Genomic DNA, 14844 nt, shown 5'->3' with positions numbered 1-14844 from the left:
TGTCCACACTTGAAGTTCCCCTTGGGGGACACCCCTTTTAACCAATTAGTATTGGGTTTAGTTATACGGTTCTTTACCAATTTGTCCCGCAATCTTATACTCCTCCTATTCGCTATTAGGGGACCTCTAGCCGCCACTTCCATCAATTCTTTGTCCCTCTCTAACAGATGCCAATTCTTTTTTATGGCCAACCTTATCTGTTGGTCCATACTGCTGAATTTAAAACAGAAATTAAACCTCCTATTATCTTGTTTCCGAGGGGGTGGATGTGGAAATCTGTTACCCGATTGTGTGATCCTATCGTTCCGTACCCTATCTAGGGCTGACGTTAATAAATTCTCCGGGTAACCTCTCTCCCCGAAACGGTCCATCATCTCCCCAGTCTGTCTAAGAAAACCTTCTTCTGTATTGTTGACTCTACTAACTCTTAGAAACTGGCTATATGGCAACGCCCGTTTAGTGTGTGCAGGATGGTAACTTTTATAGTGCATCAGAGTGTTAGCTGACACCGGCTTGCGATACAACGAAGTGCAAACCCTCCCTTCTTTTACTTCTACAAGCACATCTAAGAACTCCAAACGTTCCCCCCCAAAAACGGACGTAAAGGTCATATTTAGATTATTTATACAATTCAGATGCGTCACAAATTCTTGAAACATTGCCTGTGACCCGTCCCAAATGAGGACTATGTCGTCCACAAACCGTCGGAAATATTTTATGTGCTGCAGAAAACGATTGCCCTCCGAATATACATATCTTTCCTCAAAGGCTCCTAAGAACAAGTTCGCGAAAGTGCATGCTACCGGGGTCCCCATTGCAGTACCCTCCCGTTGCAGGTACCAATCATCCAGAAATGTGAAACAGTTATGGGTCAATACAAAATTCAATCCTTCACAGATGAAATTAATAAAGTTTTCACTTTTATCAGTAGTGTTCAAAATTGATCTGATGATATCCACTCCTACCGACTGGGGGATTTTAGTATATAAGCTCTCCACGTCGATGGACGCTAGAGAGAAGCCTACTTGCCAATCAAAATCACGTATGCTTGCTAAAAACGAATTGGTATCCTTAAGATACGAAGGAATCTGTTTCAACATTGGGCGTAGCAACCAATCTATGTACTGGGATAGGGGCTCTGTGAGCGATCCTATCCCAGATACGATTGGGCGTCCCGGCGGAGAGGTAGTGGACTTGTGAATTTTCGGGATGTGATACCAATGGGGTTTGGTGGGGTACCCCGGTAGCAGCTTTTCAGCCTTTTTCTGCGAAATTGTCCCTAATTCCACGAATTTTCTCAAATAAGACATTAATTCGTTTTTAAATTTTTGTAGAGGGTTCCTGGGTAATGGACTGTATACCGTTTTATCAGATAATTGCCTTTTGGCTTCATTAATATAGTACTCTTTGGGGAGCAGCACTATTTTGCCCCCCTTATCTGCTGCCCTAACGACAGTGTCTTCCCAGGACATAATCTCCTGCAGCACCCTTTCCTCACCTGCCGTGATGTTATTGGCAGCTTTATGGTATAGTAAGGCTTCCGACCCATGTACGTGCGATTTCGGGAACATTGCAGGTCGGTAACATCCGGGAAAGGTGTCCCGCGATTTATTGCACACATGAGAGAAGTACATGGGGGTAGGGTAGATGGCCTTACCTTTGCTGGCATTGAAAGGGTGACTCTACCGCCACAGGGAGGAGATTTGGACAATCTGTTGTTGAGGAGCGAGGCCAGGTGGATTCTGCGCAGCAATGCGATGGGTCCGCTTGGCTTCAATGACCGAGTCGACATGTCCATTTTCCTATAGAGGGCGTTATATCGCCCAATCTGATAGGTGAAGGTATTGCGGTGTCAGAATGTTCTGTATTTATCATGTGCCCAATAGTATGTTGTATAGCTAGATTTCCTGGCAGTATACATGTAATATCCAAGATGCCTATGTATTAGCTCTGTTGTTTTTAAACAAATGTTTTTAATATGTGTTCATTGTATTGTTTATGCGTTGTGGGTGGAGCTTGGAGTGGGGGTGTGTGTCTTTCAGGCACACTATATCCGCTGCCGGTTCCATACACAATTTGACCCGTAGAAGCACAACCAGGTGCGAAACGGCCGTCGTCCATCTCCTCTGCTCACACGGGCTGAGGCCCTCTCTCTCTCCCCCGGCTACTACGGCCCTCTGGATGTTGTCTTGTGAATAAAGGAATCATTTTGTGGAAACTGGTGAGTGCCCTCTCTGCATTTCTTATGGGGTATTCTACTTAAGAGACTATTTTCCAAGACGGAGCACCTGAAAGTTTCCTCTTTGAGTGGCTGAGTAGGATACGCGTCTGTAATCCCCACTGACAAGCCGGCATTCAGCAAGACAGTGCCGCCCGCGAGTTTTTTTCTTTGTTTGTGCTATTGAAGATTTATCTATAGCAGGCTGAGCACGTCGCTTTGCAGTGACCGGACAGATTACTTTGCGTGGGTGTGTAGCTCCAATTATGGAACAGATGGATTCTACGGCCATGACTCCCAGAGTGGGCTTACAAGCTGGCCGGGTGGATGTAGACACCTACTTTAGAGAGTGTGAGCAGGTGGACGAAATTCGATCTTTGAGCACAAAGGCGTTGGAATATAAAATGTGCAATTTGGCTGAAAGAGAAGTTAAACTCTTCTGGACGAATAAGTCTTTAAAGTCCTATTGCGACAGTGGGAGAGTCCCACGGGGACTAAGAGTTTGGAAACCAATCTCCCAACATGGTGATAACGCAGGATTTCGTAGTGAGTGGGAAAAAATCATGCTGAAATGTTCCCAAGATTTAGTAGCGCTGGTATTAAAAACCAATTCACAGAACTATGATATGGTTAATACAGAACTCGTTAAAGTACAAGAGGAATTAAAAACGAGATTCACAGATAATCAGTGGACTATGTGCCATAAAAAATTGGAAAGTAAATTGATACCAGTTCAGGCTAATATCAAACAACGAAAAAGGGACAAATATATACGGGACAAAACAGACTTCGACACTGGCAGAATTTTCTCATGGAATATGCAACACAACGATAACGGTAGAAAGAGATTCACCACCAATTGGAGAAAGAAATCTAACTTGAATGGGAAAAACCGCTATAAGGACTACCTAACTACTGAGTCTGAATCCAGCCTTAGCGATAGTACAGGTACAGCGGCCGGTTCCTTGGATGGCCTATTTAGCGGTGACACAGCAACAGCAGTGGGATCCACCCCTTTAGGAGAAAGACCCGAAGGGGTAGAGGAAGAAAGAAACAGCGGAACGGACCAGCGCAGACAACGGAAACGGAGACACGTCGCATGGACACGGAAGTATTAATAACTCCAATTGAAGAGACGGTTTTGAATTTGACTGAACACGTACTGACACCGACCCACTTGTCTTTATTGTCCAAAGGGTTGAACTATAGTATGCCAGAAACCTTTGATCTGACTGAATTTAAGATTGACCTGTTCAAGTCAATTAGAAAGATCCATCTTTTTAAAAATTTTGCAAATAATAAAAACACCATTAATAATGTATCAGAAGGTGAGGTTCCCTGTAAAATTGGCCCCTTGGGATTCATGGCGGGTACAGGGGCACTCACTGATATGAGAGAAGATGCAAATTTATTATTAGGCTTAACAGAAGATGTGGATCGACATGATATAGAAGGGGTTGAAAATGTGGTCCCTTTTAAAGGTGGGGTCTCCTCCAAATTTATGCCTATGGTCTCCCCAGGCAATATGGTCGATTTATTCGAATCACAGGTCATAAAAGATGTGGAAGCCTTACTATACCATAAAGCTGCCAATAACATCACGGCAGGTGAGGAAAGGGTGCTGCAGGAGATTATGTCCTGGGAAGACACTGTCGTTAGGGCAGCAGATAAGGGGGGCAAAATAGTGCTGCTCCCCAAAGAGTACTATATTAATGAAGCCAAAAGGCAATTATCTGATAAAACGGTATACAGTCCATTACCCAGGAACCCTCTACAAAAATTTAAAAACGAATTAATGTCTTATTTGAGAAAATTCGTGGAATTAGGGACAATTTCGCAGAAAAAGGCTGAAAAGCTGCTACCGGGGTACCCCACCAAACCCCATTGGTATCACATCCCGAAAATTCACAAGTCCACTACCTCTCCGCCGGGACGCCCAATCGTATCTGGGATAGGATCGCTCACAGAGCCCCTATCCCAGTACATAGATTGGTTGCTACGCCCAATGTTGAAACAGATTCCTTCGTATCTTAAGGATACCAATTCGTTTTTAGCAAGCATACGTGATTTTGATTGGCAAGTAGGCTTCTCTCTAGCGTCCATCGACGTGGAGAGCTTATATACTAAAATCCCCCAGTCGGTAGGAGTGGATATCATCAGATCAATTTTGAACACTACTGATAAAAGTGAAAACTTTATTAATTTCATCTGTGAAGGATTGAATTTTGTATTGACCCATAACTGTTTCACATTTCTGGATGATTGGTACCTGCAACGGGAGGGTACTGCAATGGGGACCCCGGTAGCATGCACTTTCGCGAACTTGTTCTTAGGAGCCTTTGAGGAAAGATATGTATATTCGGAGGGCAATCGTTTTCTGCAGCACATAAAATATTTCCGACGGTTTGTGGACGACATAGTCCTCATTTGGGACGGGTCACAGGCAATGTTTCAAGAATTTGTGACGCATCTGAATTGTATAAATAATCTAAATATGACCTTTACGTCCGTTTTTGGGGGGGAACGTTTGGAGTTCTTAGATGTGCTTGTAGAAGTAAAAGAAGGGAGGGTTTGCACTTCGTTGTATCGCAAGCCGGTGTCAGCTAACACTCTGATGCACTATAAAAGTTACCATCCTGCACACACTAAACGGGCGTTGCCATATAGCCAGTTTCTAAGAGTTAGTAGAGTCAACAATACAGAAGAAGGTTTTCTTAGACAGACTGGGGAGATGATGGACCGTTTCGGGGAGAGAGGTTACCCGGAGAATTTATTAACGTCAGCCCTAGATAGGGTACGGAACGATAGGATCACACAATCGGGTAACAGATTTCCACATCCACCCCCTCGGAAACAAGATAATAGGAGGTTTAATTTCTGTTTTAAATTCAGCAGTATGGACCAACAGATAAGGTTGGCCATAAAAAAGAATTGGCATCTGTTAGAGAGGGACAAAGAATTGATGGAAGTGGCGGCTAGAGGTCCCCTAATAGCGAATAGGAGGAGTATAAGATTGCGGGACAAATTGGTAAAGAACCGTATAACTAAACCCAATACTAATTGGTTAAAAGGGGTGTCCCCCAAGGGGAACTTCAAGTGTGGACACTGTGCTTGTTGTCAACAGCATTTGATAGACCGCTGTATTAGAATGGGGGCGGTGTCACACGTAGTTAAAGATTTCATTACCTGTAAGACCGATCACGTCGTTTATGTACTTTTTTGCACTTGCAGATTCTTCTATATTGGTAAGACTATCCGACCCATGTACGTGCGATTTCGGGAACATTGCAGGTCGGTAACATCCGGGAAAGGTGTCCCGCGATTTATTGCACACATGAGAGAAGTACATGGGGGTAGGGTAGATGGCCTTACCTTTGCTGGCATTGAAAGGGTGACTCTACCGCCACAGGGAGGAGATTTGGACAATCTGTTGTTGAGGAGCGAGGCCAGGTGGATTCTGCGCAGCAATGCGATGGGTCCGCTTGGCTTCAATGACCGAGTCGACATGTCCATTTTCCTATAGAGGGCGTTATATCGCCCAATCTGATAGGTGAAGGTATTGCGGTGTCAGAATGTTCTGTATTTATCATGTGCCCAATAGTATGTTGTATAGCTAGATTTCCTGGCAGTATACATGTAATATCCAAGATGCCTATGTATTAGCTCTGTTGTTTTTAAACAAATGTTTTTAATATGTGTTCATTGTATTGTTTATGCGTTGTGGGTGGAGCTTGGAGTGGGGGTGTGTGTCTTTCAGGCACACTATATCCGCTGCCGGTTCCATACACAATTTGACCCGTAGAAGCACAACCAGGTGCGAAACGGCCGTCGTCCATCTCCTCTGCTCACACGGGCTGAGGCCCTCTCTCTCTCCCCCGGCTACTACGGCCCTCTGGATGTTGTCTTGTGAATAAAGGAATCATTTTGTGGAAACTGGTGAGTGCCCTCTCTGCATTTCTTATGGGGTATTCTACTTAAGAGACTATTTTCCAAGACGGAGCACCTGAAAGTTTCCTCTTTGAGTGGCTGAGTAGGATACGCGTCTGTAATCCCCACTGACAAGCCGGCATTCAGCAAGACAGTGCCGCCCGCGAGTTTTTTTCTTTGTTTGACATATATATTTATGTAGCCATCATGTGTGGTCACTGAAAGTGTGTTGGGACAGAAAACAGACTCAACCTTTCAATCTTCTTGCAGACAGCTCAGCCTTCTCCTGCTGAGATGGTGATTACTTTCACACATCTTAAAAACACAAACTTCCTCCTTTTGGCTGCATTTAAACCCTTTGTATTACGGAGAGATATATAGTTTGTTTACAGAGGCTTACCAAAGGAGAATACACCATTATATCATCTGCTCACAAAAAAAGTTTCCATGTTATGTCTTTTTTATGCATTAAGTTTTTTGATCAGTGTTTAAAGAACCTTTTTATTCTAAAATGAAAACTGCCTAGAAAAATGTTCCAGTATATGTGGTTACTAGTTAGCTATTTGTTAGGGCTGTCCCACACGTCCAGATAATTCCGGTACCGGAAACAATCGGTACCGGAATTATCCGTGTCCGTGTGCCCCTGCGTTTCTGGTGAACATCAGTGTGGCACACGTGTGCCGCCCGTGTGCCCACTGGGTACCACACGCACCGTGCTGGGTACCACACGTACTACCAGCATCTGGTGCTGAATCCGCAATTCATATGTTCCCTGCAGCAGAGTTTGCTGCAGAGAAAATATGAATAATAGTGTTTAAAATAAAGATCTATGTGTCCGCCACCCCCCCACCCCCTGTGCGCCCCCCCCCCGCTGTTCTGGAAATACTCACCCGCTCCCTCGTTGGCTGTCGCTGCTTCCTGGTCTGGCCCCATCTTCTCCTGTATGCGGTCACGTGGGGCCGCTCATTTACAGTCATGAATAGGCGGCTCCACCCCTATGGGAGGTGGAGCCACATATTCATGACTCTAATCGTCGGCCCAACGTGACCGCATACAGTAGAAGGGGCGGCCAGCACAGAACACTGCGAGGGAGCGGGTGAGTATTTTCAGAACAGCGGGGGGGCGCACAGGGGGTGGGAGGGCGGCGGACACATAGATCTTTCTTCTAAACACTATTATTCATATCTTCTATGCAGCAAACGCTGCTGCAGGGAACATATGAATCGCGGATTCAGCACCAGTGGGGGGGACAGCGCTTACTGTAGCGCTGTTCCCTGCATGGCACACGGACTGCAAACGGAGAAGGTCCGTGTGTGGTCCGTGTTTTACACGGACCCATTGACTTTAATGGGTCCGTGTAATACGTGCGCTCCCACGAACACTGACATGTCTCCGTGTTTGGCACACGGAGACACGGTCCGCAAAAAATCAATGACATCTGCACAGATGCATTGATTTTAATGGGTCTACGTGTGTCAGTGTCTCCGGTATGTGAGGAAACTGTCACCTCACGTACCGGAGCCACTGACGTGTGAAACCGGCCTTATACTGGTTACAGGGAAAGCTTTTAAGGTGTCCAGTGTTCTTCAAGATATATTCCTCAGGGCAATCTTTGGCTCTATCCCCACAACGGGTGTCTGTCGTAGTCCATGGCGCACCGTAAGTTCGAAACCAATTCTGGTTATCGCTTCTTGGCATTTTGGCTAAGATCAAGTGTAGTATCTTTTCCTATCAGTTTAATTTCTGATACCTCCCCATATCTGGGGACATATATTAAATGGATTTTTAGAACAGGGGGGTGGAGAAAGAGCTTGCTCTGTCCTCTCCACACATTGATCTTGTATTGCAGTATCTCCAGGACTGGTGCACCCCTTTTCTAATCCGGTTTCCAAAAACAGAATGAATTGAAAGCAAGTTGTGTTTTCGGACTGCTATTTGAATTCTTTCTTTGCTCTTTTTTTCCTTCATTTGTTTCTTCAGGTTAAAAGTTTCAGATTCAGATGCCAAACACATTTTGGTTGAACTTGACAAACTTTGCTATATCTTGTGTGTGCATTGTTTTCACCTATGTAAAGCATTGTGTGGTATTCAATTTTTGTAATGCCATAGATCTCAATCTATCTATCTATCTATCTATCTATCTATCTATCTAACAAGGGTTTTGCAGCTTGCTATAGGTGTGATGAGCTGCAATAATGTATTTGTCCTTTGATACATTGTTGCACACACACCATTTACCTGGCCGGCCCCCTTACCATCAGTACCTACTGTTTTAAATTCAAGTATCCCATGTGATAGGTACTGATGAGTCCCATGCATATTTATTCATTTTTTTACGCTATGATTTCTTTTGTTGAAACATTGTCTCCCTCTTGCAGAGCACCAACTTCTTAATTTTGTGTATGTGTATTAAATTAAAAAAAAGTTTGGTCTGTGGTGCTGTTTGAATGTGCTGCCTATCTTCGTCTGTCTGAGTATCCTAATGGTTTGTAGCAGTCAGATGTAGGGTTGAGCGAAACGGATCGTTCATTTTCATAAGTCGCCGACTTTTGGCAAAGTCGGCGTCTCATGAAACCGACCCGATCCCTGTGTGGGGTCTGCCATGCGGTACGCGACTTTCGCGCCAAAGTCGCGTTTCAATTACGCTAAAAGCGCCATTTCTCAGCCAATGAAGGTGGACGCAGAGTGTGGGCAGCGTGATGACATAGATCTCAGTCCCCACCATCTTAGAGAAGGGCATTGAAGTGATTGGCTTGCTTTCTGCCGCGTCACAGGGGCTATAAAGGGGCGTTCCCGCCGACCGCCATCTTGCTGCTGCTGATCTGAGCGTAGGGAGAGGTTGCTGCCGCTTCTTCAGAAGCAGGGATAGTGATAGGCAGGGTACATAAAGCCACAAACCGCTTGTGCTGTAGCGATTTCCACTGTCCAACACCACCTTTTGTTTGCAGGGACATTGGAAGCTACATTTTTTTTTCCTCAGCGCTGTAGCTCATTGGGCTGCCCTAGAAGGCTCCCTGATAGCTGCGTTGCTTTGTGTGTACGCCGCTGTGCAAACCAACTGCTTTTTTCAAAGCACAAATCCTGTTGTTCCTTCCTTTCTGCACAGCTATCTTGTGTGTTTGTCCCCACTTTTGTGTGCAGCAGTCCTTTTTATAGCTACCTTCCATACTTTCCTGAGATTACTGCAGGGAGATAAAGATTGGCAAGTCTGCCTCTGTGCCAGTCCTGTGTGTGGCATCTGTCTCTCATTGTGTGCCACCGAAAACCACTGTGTAATACTGGGCCTTTTTTTTTTTTTTTCTAAATTCTCCCTTTAAAAAAAAAAAAAATTAGTGTGAGATAAAGATTGGCAAATCTGCCTCTGTGCTAGTCCTGTGTGTGGCATCTGTCTCTCATTGTGTGCCACCGAAAACCACTGTGTAATACTGGGCCATTTTTTTTTTTTGGGGGGGGTAAATTCTCCCTGTTAAAAAAAAAATAATTAGTGGGAGATAAAGATTGGCAAGTCTGCCTCTGTGCCATTGCTGTGTGTGGCATCTGTCTCATTGTGTGCCACCGAAAACCACTGTGTAATACTGGGCCATTTTTTTTTTTGGTGGGTAAATTCTCCCTGTAAAAAAAAAAAATAATTAGTGGGAGATAAAGATTGGCAAGTCTGCCTCTGTGCCATTGCTGTGTGTGGCATCTGTCTCTCATTGTGTGCCACCGAAAACCACTGTGTAATACTTGGCCATTTATTTTTTTGGGTAAATTCTCCCTGTAAAGAAAAAAATTATTAGTGGGAGATAAAGATTGGCAAGTCTGCCTCTGTGCCATTGCTGTGTGTGGCATCTGTCTCTCATTGTGTGCCACCGAAAACCACTGTGTAATACTGGGCCTTTTTTTTTTCTAAATTCTCCCTTTTAAAAAAAAAATAATTAGTGGGAGATAAAGATTGGCAAATCTGCCTCTGTGCCAGTCCTGTGTGTGGCATCTGTCTCTCATTGTGTGCCACCGAAAACCACTGTGTAATACTGGGCCATTTATTTTTTTGGGTAAATTCTCCCTGTAAAAAAAAAAATTATTAGTGGGAGATAAAGATTGGCAAGTCTGCCTCTGTGCCATTGCTGTGTGTGGCATCTGTCTCTCATTGTGTGCCACCGAAAACCACTGTGTAATACTGGGCCATTTTTTTGGGGGGGTAAATTCTCCCTGTAAAAAAAAAATTATTAGTGGGAGATAAATCTTGGCAAGTTTGCCTCTGTGCCAGTCCTGTGTGTGGCATCTGTCTCTCATTGTGTGCCACCGAAAACCTAGTGTGTAATTTTTTATTTATTTTTTTTTAAATTCTCCCATAAAAAAAAAAATAGTGGGAGATTAAGATTGGCATTTCTGCTTGAGTGCTGGTCCTGTGTGTGCCATCTGTCTCAAATTATTGGGGCACAGAAAACCTAGTGTGTAACATTGGGCCTGATTTTCCTTTCAGTGTCAGGCACTTATAAAGGTATATATAAATCCAACAGAAGTTTGAGTTCACCTTATAAGTTGTTTTACAGTAACAAATACCGTTACTTTGGTTACGTTTTGCAAACAATGAGGAAGTCTAGTGGAAGAGGTCGTGGCCGTGGGCGGTCATTGTCAGCTGGTAATTATGGTAGTGGTGGTGGAGCATCAGGTGGTCGTGGTAAAAGCAGTACAGCACCTAAGTCTCGAGTTGTTGAGCCAGGTTCGTTGTCTGGCTACACAAGGCCTCGAACGCTCTCTTTTCTGGGAGTAGGAAAACCACTTTTGAAGCCGGAGCAGGAGGAACAAGTATTGGCTTACATTGCTGACTCTGCCTCTAGCTCTTTCGCCTCCTCCTTGGAAAGTGCCAAATGTCAGAGCAGTGCATCGTCAGTGGATGCTCCCGGTCAGGAACAAGTCGCTTCCTTGTGTCCTTCACCCAGAACAACAGTGAAGGATGCGTCAGTCGACAGAACAGGTTACTCCATGGAGCTCTTTACACATACCGTTCCTGGGTTAGACAGTGAAACAGTTAACAGGCCATGCCCATTAGAAGTTGAATCGGACATGGAGTGCACAGATGCACAGCCACAGCCAGATTACTATGCTGTTCCTTTGACTCAGACCAGAACATTGCCCTCGCAGTGTACTGAGGCAGAATCAAACCCAGCGGAGACTATGGTGCCCCATCACGAACGCAATACCACCGGCTTACACGGTGACACAGACGAAGTTGCACACGACATAGAAGAGGAGGTCATAGATGACCCAGTTGTTGACCCCGATTGGCAGCCATTGGGGGAACAGGGTGCAGGCGGCAGTAGTTCTGAAGCGGAGGAGGAGGAGCCGCAGCAGGCATCAACATCACAACAGGTTCCATCTGCCGGGCCCCTATCTGGCCAAAAACGCGTGGCAAAACCAAAACCAGTTGGAGGACAGCGTGGCCATCCGGTTAAAGAAGCTCAGTCTGCAATGCCTGAAAAGGTAAACAACATCCAAATGATCAGCGCAAAGTCATCTGTCAAAAATGTTCAACTACCTTAAGTAGAGGTCAGAATCTTAAAAGTCTAAATACAAGTTGCATGCATAGACACTTATCCACCATGCATTTGCAAGCCTGGACTAACTACCAAACGTCCCTAAAGGTTGCAGCACCCTCGGCCAATGAAGCTAGTCAGCAACGCTACATCCCTTCCCTCACTGTAAACCCACCATTTCCCGCACCACCTCCAGTATCTGTGCAGCTTTCGTCGCCAGGCCAAAGCAGTCAGGGAATCACCAGGTTTGCAGTAGGAAACACTGCATGTAGGGCACCGGCAAGAATACCTGTTGTGAATTTACTTTTTGCTCCCTCTAGTGGTTACTAGTTTTTTGACTCTGGTTTTTCTGTCATTCCTTTTATCCGCACCTGGGTCGTTAGTTAAGGGTGTTGCTATTTAAGCTCCCTGGACCTTCAGTTCAATGCCTGGCAACGTAGTTATCAGAGCTAGTCTGCTGTGCTCTTGTCTACTGATCCTGGTTCCAGTTATATCAGCTAAGTCCGCTTTTTGCTTTTTGCTATTTTGTTTTGGTTTTGTATTTTTGTCCAGCTTGTTCCAAATATATATCCTGACCTTTGCTGGAAGCTCTAGGGGGCTGGTGTTCTTCCCCCGGACCGTTAGACGGTTCGGGGGTTCTTGAATTTCCAGTGTGGATTTTGATAGGGTTTTTGTTGACCATATAAGTTACCTTTCTTTATTCTGCTATCAGTAAGCGGGCCTCTCTGTGCTAAACCTGGTTCATTTCTGTGTTTGTCATTTCCTCTTACCTCACCGTTATTATTTGTGGGGGGCTTCTATCCAGCTTTGGGGTCCCCTTCTCTGGAGGCAAGAAAGGTCTTTTGTTTTCCTCTACTAGGGGTAGCTAGATTCTCCGGCTGGAGCGTGTCATCTAGAATCAACGTAGGAATGATCCCCGGCTACTTCTAGTGTTGGCGTTAGGAGTAGATATATGGTCAACCCAGCTACCACTGCCCTATGAGCTGGATTTTTGTATTCTGCAGACTTCCACGTTCCTCTGAGACCCTCGCCATTGGGGTCATAACAGTTTGCCAGGCCAGTATTAAATGTTTAATGCATTGCAGAAGAGGGATTATAAGAAAGAAGATTCTGAGTTTTTTTTTTTTTTTTTTCTTCTTCCCCTTTACCTCAGAGTGGCTATGCTTGCTGCAGACATGAATGTCCAGACCTTGATTACAAGTGTGGACCAGCTGGCTACTCGTGTGCAGGGCATACAAGACTATGTTATCAGTAATCCTAGGTCAGAACCTAAAATACCGATTCCTGAACTGTTTTCCGGAGACAGGTTTAAGTTTAGGAATTTTGTGAATAATTGTAAATTGTTTTTGTCCCTGAGACCCTGTTCATCTGGAGACTCTGCTCAGCAAGTAAAAATTGTTATTTCGTTCTTACGGGGCGACCCTCAGGATTGGGCTTTTTCGCTGGCGCCAGGAGATCCGGCATTGGCTGATATTAATGCGTTTTTTCTGGCGCTCGGTTTACTTTATGAGGAACCCAATCTTGAGATTCAGGCAGAAAAGGCCTTGCTGGCTATGTCTCAGGGGCAGGACGAGGCTGAAGTGTACTGCCAAAAATTTCGGAAATGGTCCGTGCTGACACATTGGAACGAGTGTGCACTGGCCGCTAATTTTAGAAATGGCCTTTCTGAAGCCATTAAGAATGTTATGGTGGGTTTTCCCATTCCCACAGGTCTGAATGATACTATGGCACTGGCTATTCAAATTGACCGGCGGTTGCGGGAGCGCAAAACCGCAAATTCCCTCATGGTGTTGTCTGAACAGACACCTAATTCGGTGCAATGTGATAGAAAAATCGCAAATTCCCTCATGGTGTTGTCTGAACAGACACCTGATTTAATGCAATGTGATAGAATCCTGACTAGAAATGAGCGGAAAATTCATAGACGCCGGAATGGCTTGTGCTACTACTGTGGTGATTCTACACATGTTATCTCAGCATGCTCTAAACGTATAGCTAAGGTTGTTAGTCCTGTCACCGTTGGTAATTTGCAACCTAAATTTATTCTGTCTGTAACTTTAATTTGCTCACTGTCGTCTTTTCCTGTCATGGCGTTTGTAGATTCAGGTGCTGCCCTGAGTCTTATGGATCTGTCATTTGCTAAGCACTGTGGTTTTACTCTTGAACCATTAGAAAATCCTATTCCTCTTAGGGGTATTGATGCTACGCCATTGGCAGCAAATAAACCGCAGTATTGGACACAGGTTACCATGTGCATGACTCCTGAACACCGCGAGGTGATACGTTTCCTGGTTTTACATAAAATGCATGATTTGGTTGTTTTAGGGCTGCCATGGTTACAGACCCATAATCCAGTCCTGGACTGGAAGGCTATGTCAGTCTCAAGTTGGGGCTGTCGTGGTATTCATGGGGATTCCCTGCCTGTGTCTATTGCTTCTTCTACGCCTTCGGAAGTTCCGGAGTATTTGTCTGATTATCAGGATGTCTTCAGTGAGTCTGAGTCCAGTGCACTGCCTTCTCATAGGGACTGTGACTGTGCTATAGATTTGATCCCAGGCAGTAAATTTCCTAAGGGAAGACTGTTTAATCTGTCGGTACCTGAACATACCGCTATGCGTTCATATATCAAGGAGTCTCTAGAGAAAGGACATATTCGTCCGTCTTCTTCCCCTCTTGGTGCGGGATTCTTTTTTGTGGCAAAAAAGGACGGATCTTTGAGACCTTGTATTGATTATCGGCTTTTAAATAAGATCACTGTCAAATTTCAGTATCCTTTACCGCTGTTGTCTGACTTGTTTGCCCGGATTAAAGGTGCCAAGTGGTTCACCAAGATAGATCTTCGTGGTGCGTACAACCTTGTGCGCATTAAGCAAGGTGATGAATGGAAAACCGCATTCAATACGCCCGAAGGTCATTTTGAGTACTTGGTGATGCCTTTTGGGCTCTCCAATGCGCCTTCAGTTTTTCAGTCCTTTATGCATGACATTTTCCGGAAGTATCTGGATAAATTTTTGATTGTTTATCTGGATGATATTTTGGTTTTTTCTGATAATTGGGATTCGCATGTGGAGCAGGTCAGGTTGGTCTTTAAAATTTTGCGTGAAAATTCTTTGTTTGTCAAGGGCTCAAAGTGTCTCTTTGGTGTACAGAAGGTTCCCTTTTTGGGGTTCATTTTTTCCC

General features: G+C 44.8%; 1 non-coding gene across 1 annotated transcript; it reads left to right on the top strand.

Moving 5' to 3' along the window:
- The first annotated feature begins 7828 nt into the window (after positions 1-7828).
- LOC143771138 (U2 spliceosomal RNA) lies at positions 7829-8019 on the top strand. Its single transcript, XR_013215029.1, has one exon. It is a non-coding gene; the product is annotated as a U2 spliceosomal RNA (small nuclear RNA).
- Positions 8020-14844: the final 6825 nt, after the last annotated feature.

Source organism: Ranitomeya variabilis, chromosome 4 (genome assembly GCF_051348905.1).
Source record: "Ranitomeya variabilis isolate aRanVar5 chromosome 4, aRanVar5.hap1, whole genome shotgun sequence".
Taxonomy (NCBI): domain Eukaryota; kingdom Metazoa; phylum Chordata; class Amphibia; order Anura; family Dendrobatidae; genus Ranitomeya; species Ranitomeya variabilis.
Note: the sequence above shows the minus strand (reverse complement) of the source record. Positions and strands in the feature narration are given on the sequence as shown.